Source organism: Peromyscus leucopus, chromosome 15 (assembly GCF_004664715.2).
Source record: "Peromyscus leucopus breed LL Stock chromosome 15, UCI_PerLeu_2.1, whole genome shotgun sequence".
Taxonomy (NCBI): Eukaryota; Metazoa; Chordata; class Mammalia; order Rodentia; family Cricetidae; genus Peromyscus; species Peromyscus leucopus.
The window spans coordinates 50,197,972-50,218,871 of NC_051076.1; the positions used below are offsets into that span (position 1 = coordinate 50,197,972).

At 43.2% G+C, this 20,900-nt stretch overlaps 1 protein-coding gene across 3 annotated transcripts in view; it reads left to right on the forward strand.

Moving 5' to 3' along the window:
• The first annotated feature begins 5,330 nt into the window (after window positions 1-5,330).
• Window positions 5,331-20,900, forward strand: part of Nek7 (NIMA related kinase 7) — a 137,690-nt gene continuing 122,120 nt past the window's right edge. For 2 of the 3 annotated variants that reach the window (XM_028889870.2, XM_037211363.1), the window contains exon 1: window positions 5,389-5,536. The gene's annotated coding sequence lies outside the window, so the exon portion shown is untranslated. Of the gene's footprint in view, window positions 5,537-20,900 lie in introns of all 3 variants that reach the window. The other variant, XM_028889871.2, reaches the window with a different exon arrangement.

Below are 20,900 nucleotides of genomic sequence, written 5' to 3' on the forward strand. Positions count from 1 at the left end.
TTTTGTTTCCCCCCCTTTTATCATCTCTATTTTTATTTCCACAAAGTTTCTATTGTAATCAAAGAAACACACTTTACTGCTTAGATAGGAGTCATGGGGATAGTACTGAAGATCTATTAATTTAAATTAATTTAAAAATGAAGAAGTAATGTTTTAATTATATAACTTCAGAAAGACATTAGTTTTGACTTTTAATTTCAGTGAGGAAAGGGTAAATAAAAGACAAGATTTAAGTTGTTATGTCCTTTGGTTGTTCCAACTACTTTGTTAAAAATATATAAAATTAGATTCAAAACCATATCCCTTTAGAAGGTAACAGAATACATGCGGTATGATAACAGAATAGGGGAAGGCAATCTAGACAAGGAAGGGACTAGCCAGAGGGGGAAGGGGGAGTATGTGGAAGGGATACATTAGAAAAATTATAATGGCACATATGTATGAAAATACCATAATACATATATTAAGTTATATGCTAACCTAAAACATCAATGAAAATTTATTTATCCATTTAGTTAATAATTTAAAAATTCCATAGATTAAATAAACCTACTAGCTCTACAGTGGTAAATAACACAGAAGGACAAATGTAACTCTATCAAGATAAGGTTACTTTGAGGAACATTCTACTGTTTGCCTTCCACACTTTTAGAGAGCAGATCATACCATAAGGCTGATGGATATGGACAGGCCTGCCTTAGTGCCACTTGAGTGGTATATGCAGTGCAAAATTCTCAAGCCTTGGAAATGGCAGTGTTCTATAAGTCTCATTCCCTAAGCTTCTTGTTCTACACAATGCTGATTTTTGCATGAACACAGCAATAGTTCAGAGAGTAAAGAAAAAAAATCTCCATAATTGGGACGGCAGCCAGTGGTAAATTCAGTGGCATAATCACAAAAGCTGCTGAGGCTGTTTATGATTGACTAGGCTCATTGTTCTAAAGTGTGGGGAGACTGCTTTCAGTAATACCTTTGGATTCAATGGAGCACTATTCCACATCTGATTTAACTCACACCCTGGGCTTCCTAGCAGCTTGAACATTAGCACCCAATTGAACTGCTGAAAAAAATTACTGAAGTATTTTATACTTCTGTCATTAAGTAGAAGATTGAAGAAATGTACATTGTAAGCGGTCAATACTTAACTATGAACAAAGAGGGTTGGAAAGAGGAAAACAGTATCGGCTTTCACTCTTTTCACTGAATGTGTGAGGGGCAGGCTTTGGAAATGTAACCGGAGGCAAGCCTCTCGATGCAAGTATGAGGAAATACTAACGCTAAATAGAAGTACTTATTGTCTTGCTCTCATTCCTGTTAGGAAATAGACCACTGCTCCTATTGTCCACACCTGAGTGGATCTGGCACATTCTAAAGCTGGAATGAGGAACACAAAGCGACATCTCTGAGAAGAGGTGGATGGAGACAGAAAAGGAAAACTCAGCACCATTCTTTGAAACCTTTCTATCGGGCTGTGTAAAATGACAGGGTATTTATAACATCTTATTTCCAAGGAGACACAAAAGCATGCACTCATGTGACAGAGAAACCTGCAATTAAAAACTGTCTTTGAGATTTGATTACTGTATTGACCTGGATTTCTGACAGTATAGATAACTGAGGGGTGCTTACAAACTGTGGCGATGGCTGGAGGTACCACAGCTACTGAGGAAATTGCATTTGCAAAATGACTTCATAGTTTGGCTCCACAGGATAGGGTGTAACTTCTTAATATCTTTCCCACATTGTTCTTTGTGCCCATTGCATATTGGTCCTTTGACTTTTGTAAAGGGAAAGAAACCTAGATTCAATAGAATTCTGTTGAGCAAAGGAATTGTGATATGAATAGAGGCTGCTGTTTGGACTGATTGCTTTCTGTTTTGCACAAGTATATCTCCGTGTTTTATATTTAAAATATATCTCACAACCTCTCTTCAGTTTCAAAACTACTGCAAAAATAGTCATGAAAAGGCCCCGGTCAGTATGGAACTATTTTTAACCAAGAACTATATCCCCAAGCTAACATAACTCAATAATTGGGACACAATAGCATTGCATCTCTGTGATTGTGAATTACAGGAATTTGTGTGAGGAAAAATGAAGATGGATTCAGCTGTTTTTATTGGAAGCTCATCTGCTCACAATCCACTAACAATTGCAAGGAGCCGTTAAATATGGGAAGGAAATTTGCTAATATTTTTCATGGGTGTTTTCAAAGCATCATATTTACTTTCTGACACTGTACAGTGACCACAAGCCAAGGGCAGAGAAAAGCGATCTCCCTTGGGCTGTCTGCAGTCTGTTTTCTGACTTCCTCCTCTTGGCCCAGTTTAGTCCAGACATTTCAACAGCTTGACTAAGCCTCATCACCATTTAGCTGCCAAGCTTAGTGGCTGCCAGTCTCCCTAGTAGCTTTTTAAGTGCACCTGTTACCAGCACTGTGTTTCTATGTTTGAATCAAGAAGGCTAGACCTTTCCGGTCTACCCCAGTGGCCAGGTTCTCCCTCAAAGGAGAATTATTTTTAATATTACTTCATCATTCTTCTTCAGGGAAAAAATTTTTTCCTCATAAGTTTCTTTCCTTGTGGAGAAATTGCATTTATGCCAAAACTGTTATGCAACATCTGTTTTGGGTTAGTTTATGGAGAAATGGGTTTTGAGCATAAATACTGCTGATAATTTTTTTTTTTCTTGTGTGGGGCCTGCAGATCTATATGAAAAATACCCGAAGACTTGGTTAGGAACTGAGAGGTTTTAAGAATGATATCTAAATACCATTTATAATGAAGTTAATCTGATATGTAATATATGTATTACATGGTAATTATGTATAAATACAGGGTCCTTCATACGAAGGACTGTAATTAACGCATATCATGGAGCTAAGGCAGCATTTTGGGAGCAAGCTCAGCGGACAGATGAATGGAAAAGCAGTTAAAGCTGCCTCTTAAATGTCCTGGACCAGAGGAGCCTCCTTGGGCAGTCTCCTCTGCTTTTCCATTAACGTTTGCTCCAGGCCAGGAGGCCGGCTGCTGGTGGCTGGGAATAACCTTGCCTACTCACAACAAAGGTGATATAAATTTAGAAAGAAAAAAATATAGTGTCTTCTGTTTTGACTCTCTTCCCAGTCTTTGAAACACTGTATACTATTTATCTGTAGCCATGAAGCCTTTATAAGTGGAAAAAAAAACAGGGCATGTTAGATTATTTAATTCTTTGGACATCATATAACAACAAAGGGGTTCTTCCTAGAAAAAGTCTTTGCAGCCAGTAAGGATGTTTGAGCTAACATCTAATTTGAGGAACACTAAGTGTTCATTACCTAAAGTGTTTTGCTTATCAGTGGACTATTTGATCTGTAGATAAATTGCTGGTGTGTTTAAAAGTGGACTATTGTAAAGCTACCTGTCAATTTATGTTTTCTAAAATGCTAATATCAACTATAGTAAGAAGCTCTGAAGCATGCAGCTGGTCCAGGGTTGAATTTTACCTTGAAGATGTCTGTTAATTTTTCTACAAGCTATGGCAACTCCAGTGACATCGGTCCCATGACTGCTTTGGTGTGACAGGACCATGTGATATGGTTCACATGCCAACGTACTGGCTTCATCCTATCTTCCTCTCATACAGCACATTCAATATGCCAGCAAATCATGTTGGCTCAACCATGGGAATATATCTGAGGTCTGCTAGCACATTGGTCTAAGCCTGATCGATATTTTCAGGGACGATTATCATCTTTTTTCAACTTCTAGTATATATCTGAGGTCTGCTAGCACATTGGTCTAAGCCTGATTGATATTTTCAGGGACGATTATCATCTTTTTTCAACTTGTAGTTGCTCCGTCCTGCAGTCTACTCTCCACAGTGCTGTTTACTCTCAACTTCCTCCTGTCATGGCTTTCCATTTCATTCAAAAATATGAGTTCAAAATTCTCTACCTATCCCTTTTCTGGTATCTCACCCCCCCTCTTCCTTCATCAGCTGCTGTCCCTTGCTCACTGGATTCTGCATGCATTGACTTCTAGGCTCTTCCTCCAACACGGCAAACCCACTTCCACACAGGAGGGTAACTTCGCATTTTCTGTGTAAAACATTCTATCTCCCGACAGCCACATGACTCCTTTCCTTACTCCTACAGCCTCTGCCTAGCGGCTTTTCCACATAAGCATATTTAAAGTGGCACTCACGCCCACCCGCCAGTTTTGTGTCTCTATGATTTGCCATCAGATATAAAAGACATTGGGTATTCTGGACTTGTGCGTTGACGTTGTACGAAACCAGGGCTCTTGCAGGTAGGTGTATCACTGAGCCCTCATCTTAGAACTCCACATGTGTGCAGTTTAAGCCACTTGCACCAAGGTCTCCTCTTGGAATCTGAATTTTCTTTCTAAAATTAAAGTTTACAATTTTTTTTTCTAATTATACCACACACACACACACTCGCAGTGTGTGTGCCGCATTGCAGTGTGGATGTCTGAAAACAACTTGTGGGAGTCAGTTCTCTCCCATCATGTGGGTCCTGGGAATCAACTTCAGGTCACCAGGCTTGGTAGCAAGAGCCTTTAGCTCCCGCGCCATCTCGCTGGCCTAAACTTTGTAAATCCTAATTCCATCGTTTAAACATATTTGAGCTAATCCCGTTTTGGGGGCTCTACTTTCGTTGGCAGGGGAATGAAACCAGAGAAAGACCTAGAGATACCGAATGACTAGGCTCTGCGCTCAAAAACGCCGCTGTATCTCATTTCTCAGGAGAGACATTAAGGCTGTTCTTAAGACAAAAGACCTTGACAATTTGAAGTTAAAGACTGGCCACCAAGGGAGACCAGAACCCAGACATGACGTACTCTATACTGCCTCCTAGCCGGCTGCCCCAGTAGTTCAAGTCTGGTTAGTGAAACAGGAATCAAAGCATTGCTTTTTCAGCAGCTCCATACATGGAGAGGCAGACCCGTACTGCAAACATGTGGCTTGCAAAGTAGTGTAATATTTCTGTGTAAGTATACCCACATCTCAAAGATCTTGTATCTCCACCCAGGTAGTTCAACTTTCGGAAGCGTCCTGAAAGGCATTCCCAACGCTGGGACGTTAAAGTCAAGGTTGGCTTTAGGTAGACTCCGGGAAAACTCTGTTTCCCTGCACTGACACAGGGTAGAGGCTGTTTAAGCCACTTGGTAAAAGAGAATAGGATCAAAACACGGTGATCTGGAGGCAGGGGCCGACCGCCATAAGCGAGGCACACCCCAGTTCTCTGGAAAGCAGCTGCGTGGGCTCCGGAGCTGGGTGCGGGTGCGGGGAGGGGCCTGCGGCGGCCCGCCCTCTCCTCGGGGATGCCGGGATGTTTACCCTCCTGACAGCCGCGGCCGCGGGAGGAGGAGCGGAGCCGGGAGGATGGGCGGCCGCTAGGCTCGCACTGGTAAGCGCTGGCCGAGCGGGGTGGGAGCCGGCGCCTGCAGCGGCGCGGGCAGAGGCGATCGGCCCGGGGTCCCGCAGCCCGCAGCCCTGCAGCCCGCGTGGACCGAGCTGCCCCAGCGTCCCGGTGAGTCTGCACGGCCCGTCCGGGTGGGGCCGGTGCTGGGAGCGGGCGGGCCGCGTGGAGCCTCCGGCTCGCGTGCCTCCGAGGTCGGGCCGGGCCGCCTGCAGCTGGCGGAGGGCGGTGCAGGCCGCTGGCGGCGGGAGATCGGCTCCCAGGAGCCGCGACCCCCGGGAAGCTCCGCTGAGCTGGTGGCGGCGGCAACAGGTCTCCGTGCTCCGACGGGAGGAACTCCAGCGAAGACCCGCCTCCGGGCCGAGCTCATTGGCCACCGTGGCTATTTACCGCTCGCGGATTGGCTCAACCGAGTCGGCTGCAGCTCAGTTTAGAAAAAGTGAAGTTCACCGACCTGGGGAGTCGGGGTGGCGGGGTAGCAGGGTCGGGAAGCGATCGAGACCGATCCCGGGCTGGGATGCCACAAAGTGTGAGCCGAGTCACAAAGTGGGCCTCGGTGAAGTTAGAGGGCAGTGGAGGATGCTGCTAAGCAATGCCAGCTGCCTCCGCCTGGTGCTGGAGGCCTTGCAAGACCCACAGTAGATGCTTTTATGGGTTCACATATTGTACTCGCAAAGCCGAAGTCTTTGCCCTCGTTAAATACTAAGAATATATTTACTTTAGAGCAAGGTATGTTTATGCCCTTTACAATTCTGGTGATGGAACTGAAGACTTTAAGAAAAAAAAAAAAACGTATAGAGATGGGACAACTTTTTTTTTTTTCCCCTTTGAGATTACTAATCGTAAAGGTTGTAACTAAAACACAGTCAGAGGCCCGTAGTTTGTATTGTTAGGACTACTCTTCAGTTTCTCCTCCAAGGCATCTGCAGTTCCCAGTAGTCACGTTACCCTCCAGCCGTTCACGACCGTGTGCTTTGATAGGTTGTTTTACAGAATACTCAGAATATGTGTATGATAAGTCGGTTCTCTTCTGGACGATGGGATGTTGATGCGATCCAAGAGCGGCTTAGTACCCACTCTCAAAAAATGTATAGTACGTTTGGGACAACCGGACAAACTCCGAAAACGGTGAATATAAAAAAAAAATACAGTTAAGCGTCCAGTGCATGGTAGTATTTCTGGCTGGTATTCATGGCTGCTGTATTTGGCGACGGCCAGTGCACTTGATTCAGCTGGCATACCACCTAAGTAGTTATTTTATCGTCATAGCTCTCTGCTACACTCCGAGAGATCCGGTCCATAGTTTGTTTTTACTTTCCAAACCGTTGCATCCTCTGCTTTGGTGGGGGTTGGGGGGGGGTGGACGTTTGGAAAAACTTTACTTCTTAGAGGGGCAGTAAAGTGGATGGGGGTGGGGGATGAGGGATCGGCCTGTGGAGAAAGAGGATAAGGGACTCTGGGGTGGAGTGGAATCGGGGACCCGGGGTGACCATGCAGTCCTCAGATTCCGCTCTGAGGTGGGAGACCCCGCCCATCAGGGCACTGACAGCCACCGCAGCCAATGGACGGCGAGGACACCCGGCCCTAGCTCAGGAGGGCGGGTACTTCCTACCGCTGCCCTGGCCTGGGAGAGGGAGGCCAAGTTTCTCTGAGGATGTGGGCCTGTGGAAAGCAGGGCTGAGGCTCAGTCTTGTGAAATCAGTGCATAAAAATAGAGGGAGGGGGCTCTGGTTTCCTTTGCGCCCTTTGTTAACTTTCAAGATTCGGGCTCAGCTTGCAGTCACCGCTTCCACCGAAACCACAGTAGATAAGAAACGAACCTGGTCAGCAAATTAAATATAGTCGGTGACTGACTGGGGCTTTACCCTGGGGTCATCTGAAACTGAAAACCAAGAACTGCCAGAAGAAAACTCGGTAGACGCTTTCATGGCAGTTTGGCCGTCTTCCTACGGCTAAGACACTCGAGTTTAAAAAGTCAAGACTGCGTTTTCAGACAAACAGACCTATTTTGCAATCTGAACTACTCCTCAAGTGCATTTATCTGGATAATACCTGTCTCACGTCACCCCTTTCCCACAAACATGCTTTCTTGGCTGGACACTTAGGAGATTGCTCTCCAGTGGTAAAACAGAAGGAAAACGCCCCTCGTCTGATGGCCGCACACCAGTGGAGGAGGGGAGCAGAGGCCGCATGGCTGGCATGCCCTTCCTTACTAAATTAAAACCCAGCATGGCAGTTTCAAATTAGCTGAAGTGCGGAGCAGTTACACTCTGTAAAGCTAAGTACTGCCAGGACTCTTCTCCCACTTCCGGCCTCCTGGGGACTGCAGTTGAAGTCTTTCAGCCCTGGCTTACTACAAACTTTAGCATTTACAAAAAAAGAAAAAAGAAAAAAATTAAGTGATTTAAAAAAAAAAAAAAGATTCTGTTACTATGAGAATGTGCAGGGTTCCCAGTTTCACCTAAGCATCTTTTCAAATGTGTGAGTAGTGTGTGGGCAGATATTTTACTTCATAATCTAAACAGCAATGTAGCGGCAAACTTACAGTAGTCCTGAAGATGTGTGAATGACATGGGTGGTTACTGTGTACACTGAATTGATCTATCTGCACTTCTACAAATAGAGCAACATTTTCTAAGAAGCATTTCTTTACACTTTTGAACTTGTTTCAGCTTAATTCATCCTCTTGCAGTTTTTTTTTTTTTTTTTTGGTTTGTGGAGATTTATGGGTAAAATAACATTAGGTTATAGAAGTATAGCCAAGCATATGCATTTGTGTAATTTGATGGAAGTTGACAATTTAATTTGTTTTTCCCTTGACATATGGTCTCACTTTGTAGCCTTTGCTGGCCTGGAACTTACTGTGGATCCAGCCCAGCATGGCTTCAAACTCAGGGCATGCTCCTGCCTCAGCTTCTCAAGGGCTGAGATTATAGGCATGAGTTAACTATTCTTGGTTTAGAATTTTTAAACTTACACAACTTATGAGCTGTAAAACATCTAGACTACTGTTTTGTCATTTGTCAATCAATAGTTTGATTATCCCTATGGTGTTTCTCAAAATATTTTTTCCTTCTAAAGAAAACAGCTTATAGTTTGTGCTTTTTTGATAAAGGGTGGGAATGAGGACAGAGCCTTAGGAACAGCCTTTCCTTTTTTGAGCAGGAGAAATGATTTTTTTAAAACCTTTATTTAAAAACCACTTTATCATACTGTGTATGATACCCTAATAGGATGAGGTGTACTGGAGTTAATAGCTGTCCACAGTATTATGCAGTGTACAAAAGAGAAAAATGTACTGGTTTGTAAAAATTTACAGATTCGTGTTTTCTATGATTTAGTGAAAATAGTCCTTTTTGTGCATTGCCACAGCTCTTGTGTGGACAGTAGTTAAGGGCTACTTTAAACTCAACTGCTTTTGTACAGATAGGGATTCACAAACTCTAAACAGTCTGATAATAAGTATTTTTGGCTTTGTGGGCTGTATTGTCTGCTGGAGCTCCTGCCTTTATAACCACAGACAATACCCATATATGTGGTTATAGTAGTGCTCCAATAAAACTTTATTTATATAGAAGATGACATCAAAGGCCTACGCGTGAATTCTAGGCCATTTGAGTTTCCGACAGCAGCGCTCCGTAAACGTTTTTTTATTCTTTTGACCTGTGTGAGAATTCTAATGAATTCCGTAGAATAATGGCCACCGTGCATTCCCAAATTTTGCTTGCCGGCACTCGTAAACATACGAGCCACTTAGGTTAGTGTCCTGCCGTGAAGGATAAGGGCGCCAGGGTAAAAGTGTTTGCTAGACTAGAACAGATGCCGAAAAGATTTGATAGAGAAAATAATCTGTAAGAAGAGACAGAGATGCAGGGGGCAAATACTCAGAGAGAGAAGCCCGGAGAGGGGATGAGGGGGCTGTCTCTACAGTTAGGTGTAGACAGCCCTTGTGTCTGGGAACCCCAGACCCATCCTGTGATGCAGGGTGAGTATGTGAGTGTGGGCTGTTTGTTTCCTGCTTCCTCCTTAGCAAACTAAGGTAGGATCCAATGCCAGTCATTCCTCTCCACTGTTTAACTGGTGAATTTTGATGTGTTTCATCAATGAGTTCTTATTTTAGCCTGCTGGTATGACTGTAACCATTAGAGGGAATTCTGGGCATATGTGATTTAGTAAGCTCCTTCCCCCCTTTTCCTTTTTAAAGAAAAGTAGGAAAATTGAGAACTAATGTCACATGCCTGTAATCCTAGACAGGGTAAGCTGAGGCAGAGAGGATTGGAAGTTCTAGTACAGCTTGAACTACATAATGTCTCAAACAACGACTCCATCTACCACAACAGAAAACAAAACAAAACAATGCCCCCCCCCAAAAAAAAAGGGAAAGAAAAGTGGACTTAGTCTTTCTAGTAAAAAAGGAAACCAATAAAGGGTTGCAAATGGCCCGTTGTCAAGGAGCGTGTGGCCACAGGGAGAAGTCGGGCCTCCTTCTGCTCAAAGAATGAGTTTTAGGCTGGCCGGGGTGCAGCTCCCGAGAAGCAGTGGAATGCAGTGGAAAATGAAACACCTTGCAAATCACACAGTAGAACTTCTTCGTCCTAGCCAGCCGTGGATCTTAGCTGTATGGGAATTTCGACTCTGTAAGCCCTCAGGGAGGCTGGGTGGAAAGTGGGACATTTCGGAGCTTGTGCCCGGTGGCCTTCAGCTACAGGTAACGTCTTTATCTGACCCCCCCACCCCCACCCCTTTGCGTGCTTGTATTCTCTTTTGCTGTGTTTGCCATGATGTGAAGGGTCCAGGCACAGTGCCCTGGGTCTGTTTCCCTTCCTGTCAGTCTTGTTGAGCAATTTCAGTTTGTTCAGACTGTGGTTTTTCCGCCTCACATCAGCTTGCTTTGAATAGTAAATGAAAACGTCGTTGGAAGTGCAGAATGGTCGGTGAGGGGTGGTTTCATTTCACCCACCTCTTTATCCACGGAACTTTCAGGGGAGGGGGACGGTGGAGAGATACTTCTGATGACAGGTTCTGTCATCCACTCTGCACTGGCCCAGCCTCGCCTGAGGAGGGTGCCTCCCTGCTCAGCACTTACAGCTTTCTCTGCTTGAGTTCCTTCTTTCCCTTTGCCCTGTGATTTCCATAGTTATAATTTAATGCTTTGCACATTTGAGATGGCATTGTAATGATTGTTTATTAGTGGAGCTGCAGTAAGGAGGAAGTTGCCGCTCTGAGGGCCCCAGAACTGTACCCTAGCCATTGCCATCACAGACATGGCATCACTGAGCCCTGGGACGCCATAGCCATGTGAGTTTCTCAGGGCTGCTCTAACAGACGACTAGCCAGCAGCATAGAACAACCTGGATCGATTCCATGCCAGTTCTGAAGGATGAGAGTTAGAGGTCGAGTTTCTCTTTGAAGGCTATGGGAAGTGTGTGCTGTGTCTCTTTTTTCTTTTTTAACTTTTAAGTATCGGTGGCAGGCATTTTCTTTATCTGCTTAATAAATATATCAATCTAAACTGCCTCTGTGATGTGGTAATGTCACTATATGTCTATATCTGTGTCTTGCCATACAAGGACATCTTAAGAGTCCCATCTTTATCTCCAACCATTTTTTTGGTTTTAACTTGAGAGGTTTATTATGGCGCACAGCTACAGGGAGTACAGCCCTTTATGTGAGAGGAGTCATGGGGATGGGAGAGACTTGACCACGGTGGCAGGAGTGTGTGATACAATTTGTCCATAGCTTGGTGGTGCAGGAAACAGATGAGTGGCCAGGAGCAGGGCCAGGCTTTACCTCTCATGACTCTTCCTCCCCAAGTGACATATTCTCTACTAGCTAGACTCAGTGTCACAAGGATTCACAGCCTCCCAAAGCAGCCACACCAGTTGGAGATGAAGGGTTCAAACATACCAGCCTGTGGCGAACATTTCACATTCGAGCTGTAACATTCTGCACTGGTGCCCATAGCTTTGTGGCTAGCTCACAATTCGATATATGTTCAGTCTGACTTAGTCTTAACAGGTTCAACATTATTTAAAAGCCCCGCGTTTTAGCCATGAGCTTCTGTAAAATGAAAAAAATCTGAGTCATATACCTTCAATATACAATAGCACAAAGAAAACATCATTCAAAGGAGGGATGGGGCACAGAAGGAAAGATTCCAAGAGAAGCCTAGCGAACAAACGACAAATTCTATAACTCCTTATCCAGCACCCGGGGTCCTTGGTGGCAGCTTCTCGGCACTCATGGGTTTAGGTAGACCTTCTTGTCTGGCTCTGCCATTTGTAATACTTGTGATTTATCTGGGGTTGAATCTTCAAAGTGCCTGCAGCTTTCCTTCATAGACATTGTGAAGTTCCTGGCACTTGCAACATCCTGGGATCTCCACTGTGACTTAGACTTCACTTTTATAGTTTTGTCCTTTGCCCTTTTGGGGTCTCTTCAGAGACCCTAACCCTGTTAACACACTGTAAAATTTAGTGACAATATCTTTATCTATACTCTTCATTAGATTGTTTGCTGTATATGGATTTTAAAATTTCTGATGGTTTTGTCCATAATGGCAGATTTTCAGCTTGTGGAAGGGCTGTATCTTACAGACAAAGATGGGCATTGTTTTATACATTTATAATAGGAATAGTATTCTACTGAAACAGTAAAAAGAATGTTCTGGAACCAAGCTTCCACTTCCCATTATTATCTTGTAGTTTCCCCGAGGGGACTGCAAATGTCCAACTTACTAAGTCATGCATTTTCAGAAGTAGTAGGAAGCTGACAAAGTCTGGATGAGACCTCTCATTGAATTTGGGAATCAACTGAAACCCAGAGACGCAGGCTCACTCCTCTTTGTCTCACTGGGTCCCAGGTCCTCGGATAGACAACTTACACTTTTGTATGTCCCTTATTTTCTAATAGTGACGAAGCCTGTGTAGGTTTCACGGACTTCTGACCATGTGCACAGTGTGTTTTTTCAGTTGTCTTGAATTATCAAATGCATGGTGTTTTGTTGGTGGCACTGGTCTGCTCAGTTAAAGACTTGCTGGTAGACAGGTAACACGCTCCCTTTTTCAGCAGCCACATTAAAACCTGGAACACTTTATTTAGTCAGCAGATATCTGAATACTCAAGTGTGACCCTGGGAAATATTTCTGTTGCAACGAGAAAAGAGAAACATTAGGGCTTTGGTGTTCCATCTCTACTTTGAAATAGGTTTAAAGGAGAAGAAATGGCCAGGGTAGAGGCTTGTCCTAGGAGGAGTCCTTACTTACAGTAGTAGGTAAGACAGGAAAAGTTAGTGTTCCTGTGTAGTCAGTCACAAGTTGTCCGTCATTCCCACACAGATCAGATACCTTTATTAGTATACATCAGCCATTGCTATTTAGTATATTGAAAGTTTAATATAGCCACTGATATTTTCACCTTCCAATGTCTTCTCTTCTGTGATGCAAACTCCAAATGGCGCCTCAGTTTCCTTTACCTGTTTAGTAATGATTTGCTCTTAGAAACTGGGTTAGGTTTATTCACTGTATGTGCTCCCTGTGTGGTAACAGTTCTTCTCGTCAAGTAGACATGGATCAGATCAACACTAGAGGATTTTGTGACTCCTTTAAACAGTCTTTATCCATTCACTCACCTAAAATAATTAATACATTGAAAAGTGTGTATGGCTTTTCAAAGTTGTTTTCTGAAGCGTCGGTCCTCAGAGCGCCTGTGTAAGAAATTCTGATTTGATGATCATGAGCTTTGGTATTGGAAGGGTTATTCTGGAGACTTGGGTTGTCAATACATCATGCAGGTGACTCAAGCAGGGGGTCCCTCAGGCTACCCCCAGAGACTGCTCTGTTACAGCATTTTTTTCTTTTGTTTTACTGTGTGTGTGTGTGTGTGTGTGTGTGTGTGTGTGTATGTGTGTGTGTGTGTGTGTGTGTGGAGAGAGAGAGAGAGAGAGAGAGAGAGAGAGAGAGAGAGAGAGAGAGAGAAACAGAGACAGAGGCAGAGGCAGAGACACAGAGAGAGAGAGAGTTCTTTCCCATTGTAGATATCATTTCCTTTCCAGCAGAGGTGGGCAATTCTGGGTGTAGCTTTCTTCTAGCAACCAGACTCTCTGAGCATATGTAAACAGCATCTCAGCTCAAAATATGGATACGTGTTTTGAAATCACTGTTAGAGACTAACTGTAATTACTAAATAAGGAAGATAAATATTTTCTAAATAACAACTGAGCAAGGCAGAGAAGCGTTCACTTGAGAGGAGGTGAAAGGAAACAGCAAACATGTCAGCTTTCGCCGCCCCCCAGCCCCTTGCTAGTGCGCTGCTGCGTAGGCTGTGTGTTGCTCTGCCGTTTTTTTGGCATTGTTCCAGCGTTGTGGCTCAGTGTGAAAGCTTACCTCTTCCCTTGCTCCCGGGTTGCCTTGTTCTTTTTTTTTTTTTCTTTCTTTCTTTCTTTTTTTTTGCATAAGAGCAAACTTCCTTTGCTTGGCCAATGTAGAGCTTTTGCCTCCAGCTCCCAAGGCCAGAGACCCACCTGCACTTACCCACCTCAGTACACATGGGTTTTCCGTCTTGAGTGTCTGGCCGGACTGGAAACCGTTCAAGAACGTTAGGATGAGTAGCTCCCTCCTTCCCTGCTTTTTCCATGACCGCTTTATTTCCACTTGGTGCTCTGATAGCATGTGACTGAGTTCCTTCAGACTTCCTTCCCCGTCTGTAGACACGAGACTTTGCATACGGATGATTCTTTGTCTACGGACGCCTATTTGGTCATTGGAAAACTGCTGCCAGTGATTTCTGTTTTAAACATAGACTTACTTCACGAGCACTGTAGCTCTTTTTTTTGTTTATGACTCTTTCCCCATCCCCTTTCCCTGATGCTCTGTCAGAAAGAAGTCCAGGTTCGTTTTGTATCTTTCCAAATGCTAAATGCAGGGTTTGACAATACAAGCTCACTGAATGGCCATGGAGCTCAGTTCCATGTCTGGCTTTGGGGAGAGCATTGGTAGAGTGGGTATGGACTCAGGCATGCATGGAGAGGCTGAGCTAAACAATGCAGTACTGAGTACAGTACAGAGTGCCAGCATTTCTGTCTCCTGGACCATGATCTTGCACTGCACAAGGCCACATTCTAGAACTCTTCATGAGGTCAGTGACCATGCTCAGGACGTCAGAAGTTCCACATTTTCTGTCTTGAAAATGCTGCAGGGTGTTTTGCATATGTATTTTGAGAACATTCAAAAGACAAGCCAGCTGGCTGCAGAGTTTGCTGCTAAAGTCAGTTTCCAATCAGGGTGAGCTTTTCTGAAGCCCTATTTGCCAGGGACAGACCATGTGACCTCTGGAGCCTCCCAGCCTCTTTCAGATGGTTCTAAAATGACATTGCCTTTGTTTCTTACTTTTTCCCCCTTTTCTTCTTTATTCTTCCATTCCCAGAGAAACTTAAGAGCTGATTGGTGAGTAGCCGAAAGTGGACTGAACTGCTGACATTGAAGGAAAGGGCCATAACAGAAGGGAGAAAGAAAATCTCAGTCAGCAGTGGCATTTGGGAAGTATGGGCCCAGAAATAGAACCATTGGTGTAAGGTAGGAAGGGAAAAAGAGACCATCAAAAGGGAGAGAACGATGCAGTAAATAAATATGAGAAAGGAAGATAGGTGAGTAACTTTCTTGCTATCCGGTCATTTGGATTGCTGTGGATTATTATAAAATTGTAGGCATGTAGTGTGTGTCCTTCATAGTTAGCATTCGTCTAGTTTGGAATTATGGTGGCAAAGAAAACATTTAGATTTACACGTGCTTTATTATTGTAGACATAAAAACTGCCAGGTGACGCCTGGTTTTGTTGATTGTTAATGGCAGGATGGAAGATGTTAGTTAATCCATGGCCCAAAGAGCATGCTCCTGCTCTACCCGGAGGCGCCAAGCTTCTTAGCCAGCTCTCGTGATAAGACTTTGCTTGGGGTCCTCACTGTCGTGTCTAGACTATACATTGAGTCTGTAGGATTATGCTCCAGATTGAAGCAAATTCCCTGCTTTCCACATTTTGGACTTCAGCTTAATGTATAGAATATGAGAGTAAATTAACCATTGACACTGCATAGTATTGCCTGGCTTGCCGGTTTCCGTTGCGGTGTCTGATTCTACCTAGACTGACCTATCTTGTTAGATTTACTTCTGTACTCCCTTGTTTTAATCATACCTGACAGCTTAAACTTCCTTGGATGAATTGATTTTTACTTTTCCTCCCCATTGCTCGGTCTTTATGCTCTCTCACTGTTTTTAAGATGCTTTCCACACCTCAGCAACTCTATCTTAGTTATCCAAGTCATCTTCATCTTTTAAAGCCCTGCTCCATATTATACAGAATTTTATAAAGGAACACCTGTTTCTGTGCCTCTCGGCTTCGAGATCTTTCTCTCTCGTCGTTGATAAGCTTGTCCCACTGTGTTCCTGGAACATCACTTTCCGCAAGGTGTGAGTCATGTCTGTACATGTTTGTGTTTCCTACAGGGCCTAGTGCCATTCTTGTTAGAACTGGCCATTCAGGGAATGGCAGATGCCTGCTTCCCAGAGACTGTTGGGAGCAGGAGGTCTGGGCAAGTTCTAGCAGCGAGAGACCAAATGTCCAGGACAGTTGAGCAACTGGTTTCAGGGAAGGTTAGGGTGGGTGCCAGGCACATGCTTCCGAAAGGCTCACACAGCAAGGTGAGAAGGAGGGTGTACCGTGTGAAACAGCTGAGGATCTGATCTGGGAGTGCTCCCTGTCAGGGAGGGCATTAGGGACCTTGACAGGAGACAAGCGCTTCGTATAGGAGTTCTAAAGTATCTCTAGTGGCACCCATGAGATAGGAACTCAGATTAGGTATATCAGACTTGGATTTGCTATGAGGAAGGATGTAGCGTCAAAAAAAACCACTAGCTGACGTAGTGATTAGATACATTGGAAGCATGAGTAAGATGGATTAGAGTAAGTGCCATAGCTTTGGCCATAGGTTAAAATAGGATCGCAAGTCAGATTTATTTGACTTGAAGCTGATTTATTAAACACATTAAGAAGAAATAAAAGGTTCTCTGTATATGGAGGAAAATACATCTCTCATGGGTGTAGAGAAGATGTCTTCTAGGTCCTTTTCATCTGAGCTCATTTAAGAGGACAGTTTTATTAAAGGTAAATCAGTCTTCATGGATGCTAGGAACAACTAAATGTTAACTTGTTGCCTGACTTTAGTGTATCATATAAGGTAAGGTACTTTCTTTTATGCACCTGAATAATGTCATTTCTATCCTCAATACATCTTTTTTTTTTTTTTTTTTTTTTTCGAGACAGGGTTTCTCTGTTTAGCTTTGCCTTTCTGGAACTCGTTTGACCAGCTGCTCAACTCACAAGATCCCCTGCCTCTGCTCCCAGTGCTATAAACGTGCCCCCACCCCGCACATCTTTTTTTAAACTCTCTTAGTCTATGCCATCTTATTCTATAGTCAGAATAAAGCATTTCCAGAAGTTCAGAAAGCTCAGATGATAATTTAATTGGATATCAATTGTGTAATTCCATTTTGACTGGCTGAAAAGTTCTTCCACAGAGGCCCTTGGTAGGTTGTCCAATCCCAAGTATTCACCCTTAAGCACATACATACATGAGCAACATCATTAATGGACTCAGCCGGCTGTATTTGTGTGTGTGTGTGTGTGTGTGTGTGTGTGTGTGTGTGTGTGTGTGTGTGTGTATCGATAATAAAAGTAAAGGTTATGAATTTGAAAGAGTGGGGGGGGGACACAGAATAGTTGGGTAGAAATGATGTAAATACAGTACTAGTATATGAAATTGTAAAAAAAAATAAAATTAAACAGTATTCAACTACAACAATATTTTCAAGTTTTGGTTTGATTCCTGTCAACTCTTTGCTATAATAGCCTAGATCACTCTAATCAGAAGAACATTATCTTTGTTGTTCCTAATATTACTTTAAAGTTGCATTGCTTATTGAATTATGTCTTCATACAATCAGAGTTTCACAAAATACATTTTCTGGAGAAAATTCCTTTTCCATCCATATGCTTGTGTGTGTTGAAAGGCATACACTCACAGTTTGGCTTTGTTGTTGGCTGGGTTTTGCTCAGAGCAGGAGGACAGTTGCAAGGTGATGCAGGTTAGGATTAAAATAGTTTGGGAGAGTTTGCTGAGGAGGCAGGTTTAGCAGCTCCCGAGTTAACTTTGTATCATTCACTCAAAGAATAGTTTAGTTCCGAGGTATGAAGAATGATATGAGAACAACTGAATTTATTTTCTCAGAAAGTAAATTTTAAATGTACTGCACGGCCATGACTTTCTGTATAAAATCATTAACAACTCTTGCTGTGGGGCCGGAGAGATGCTCAGAGGTTCGGAGCTCTTTTACAGGATGGGATTTGGGTTATAAGAGTCACAACTGCTGGAACTCTAGCTCCACGGGATTTGATGCCCTCTTCTTGTCTCTGAGGAAAACACACACACACACACACACACACACACACACACACACACACACACACTCCCTGATTTAAAAATAATTTTGGAAATGTTGCTAGTAAAAGGCTAGTTTGTGGAATCAGGAGTCTCAGTGTTTTTTAATCTACTTGTATTTTTCCTGATTTGCAGTTTTCTCAGAATTCAACTGTGCCTACCACTTGAGTACAAACACATTGCATTTTCTCCTTAATCTATTTCCCTTAGGAACAGGATTAATTTTTTTTAAAAAAGAACAAAGGGTGTAATTATTATACCTTTTTTTTTTTTTAATGTTTGTGTGCTGTGGGATAGACAAAGAAAGCTTGAAGTTTGATAGAGGGAACGTAACAAACTGGCTTTTTGTTTGGTTCAATTTTGATTATGTCCTACTAACCTAATTATTCATTAAATAGACTGTTGCTGTGACTCAGGTCCTAAGAATGCAGTCAGGGCCTGGGCCAGGGTTAATGAAAATGTTCGCTGGAGAGAGCCACAGCAGCCTGGAGTTCTAGCTTTTCTTCTTAGCCAGGGCCTGTTTCTCCATCTTAGGAGCATCTGATGAATTGATGAGGAAGATTTTACAACCACTTTATGCATTATAGTAAACTGTAATATGTAAAGAAAAAAGAATTTGTGGAGGATCAGAAGGAATGCAAAGAATGTTAATAATTATGAGCAGTAAGGCATTTTACAAGCAGAAGGTGCAACATTTGTTAATTCAGAAATGTTATACTTTCGCCTTTATTTTATTTAGATAGATGCTATTTTCTGCATTTTTGATGATTTTTCTATTAGTGAGTGCTTGTTTCAGACCAAAGGCTGATGGAAACAAATGACCTTATAATAAATAATTCATACAAATCCAAGTATTTCTAAGTTGTTGGCCTATATTCCAAAGGGCCTTCAACTTTGTTGTGAGAGAAGTCACTACTGTGCATTATTTAGTACAATAAATTCAGCAGAACATTTTTAATAATCAGATTTGGAGATGGGTCCAAGTTATTTATTATGCTTTTTTTTTTTTTTTTTTTGTCCACTTACACTAGAATCATCTGAGGAGAGACCTTTAATTGAGATCATGCCTCTATCAGATTGCCCTTGGACAATTTCTCTCTGGGGCACATTCTTAATGATTGACATTGGAGGGCTCAGCCCACTGTGGGCGGTGCCACATTAGGAAGGTGGTCTTGCGTTGCATAAGAAAGGTAGCTGAGGAAGCAGGGGCGGGATGGATGGACTCTGCTACAGTTCATGATTCCAAGTTCCTACCTTGAACTCCTACTATGGGTTCCTTTGTTGGAGTGTACCCTGGAAGTCATTTAAACTCTTTCCTGCCTGATTGCTTTTGGTCAAGGTGTTTGTCATAGCAATAGAAAGCAAATGAGCATGTCCATCCTAGCTCTTTATGTCAGTCTGTGCTGGGACGTTTAGCAAGCACACTGAGCATTAGTTGTTGCTGTGTGAGCAAATGGATGGCATAGGAGTCACATGAACAGCCTCTGCCTGCAGTTAACCTAAACAAAAGAAGTTTATCAGGAGCTTTTTTTTTTTTGACAAACTTCTTTAAAAATCTGAATGGGGATCTTGTCTTTCACATTCTCAGAGAGAAATTCTGTGACGAAAAGCAGAAGAAACAGTGCTCTCTCACCCCTGCATCATTTCACACTTTGGAGAAGCAAGCATCCCTAACTTACCCCTTAGCCTTTTGCATGAAAGGCAGCTGATGTTTGTTGCTTCTAGGATCAGGATTTGGGATCTCACTGTGTCCTTGAACCTGGACATAGTGCACATTCTTTTAATGAGGAACAACTGAGGAAGAAGGCAGAGCTCTTGCTCTTAATCACCTCAAGTTAGATGTCCATGTGAATTTGCATTCCGTTTCCTGACGGCTAGGTCAGTACTCTTTATAATCACTTTTTTCTTCTGACTTTGTTTATTCAAATATTTATTGGAGTTTGTGTATCAGAGGTATACAAATGAGGAATAAACATCCGGCTTCTGAGTCGTTCTTGCCTCAGATGTTTAGTCGACGGATTGGACCACAGATGGACTTCATTAAAATTTATGGCGACAAGGAGTTTGCTAGTTAGTTCTGATGCAGTGATACAAACTGGAGGCATCTGCGACGCTGAAACCTCAGTGAGAAAATGCCTCCATCAGATTGGCCTGCGGGCAAGTCTTTGGGGGACATTTTTTTGTTTAATAATCGACATAGGAGGGCCCAGTCCAGCGTGGGCAGTGTTACTCTGGGTTGGTGGTCCTGGGCTGTGTGAAACAAAGCAAGCTAATGCAGCCCTACGTCAATGAGCTGCTTTCCTCTGTGGCCTCTGCTTCAGTTCCTCCCTCCAGATTCCTGCCTTGGCTTCCCTCAATGGACTAGAACTAAGCCAAATAAACCCTTTCCTTCCAGAGTTGCTTTTGCTTGGTGCTGTATCACAGTAACACAGACACAAACTAGTACAGAGGGTTACCTGGGAGGGAATAAGGCCAACTATGACAACTAGCCAGGAAGGCTTCTTCAGAAAGATGGTAAAACCTGTGTCTGAGGAATGGAGGTCTGAAATAACCTGGCATTTGGAGGAACATAAACGGTGTATTAAGGCCAGAATAGTGTATTTCTATTGGGAAGACTGCTGACGAAGAAAGACCAGGGCTCAGAAAATTATGCTTCATTCATTGAAGGGGTTGTCAACACAGGAAGGACAACGTTATTTGATTGTCTTCTCACGTATGTCATTATACACTTTCTATATGTTTAATGAGCACATAGAGTAAGAATTACTGCCGAAACCAGGATGAGCATGAGCAGGTTGTAGTACCGGCAAGACTCGTGAGGTCTGGGTTGAGAAGAGAGAGATGTGGGAAGTAAAATTAGTAAGAAATGAGGACTTCTATGGAGGTAAGGCAGTAAGTAATAGGGTGGCTATAACCTAGAGAATTGTATGGGTGGCCGAGGCAGCAGTGAGTTCACAAGAAAGGGACTATAGGATTGAATGGGTT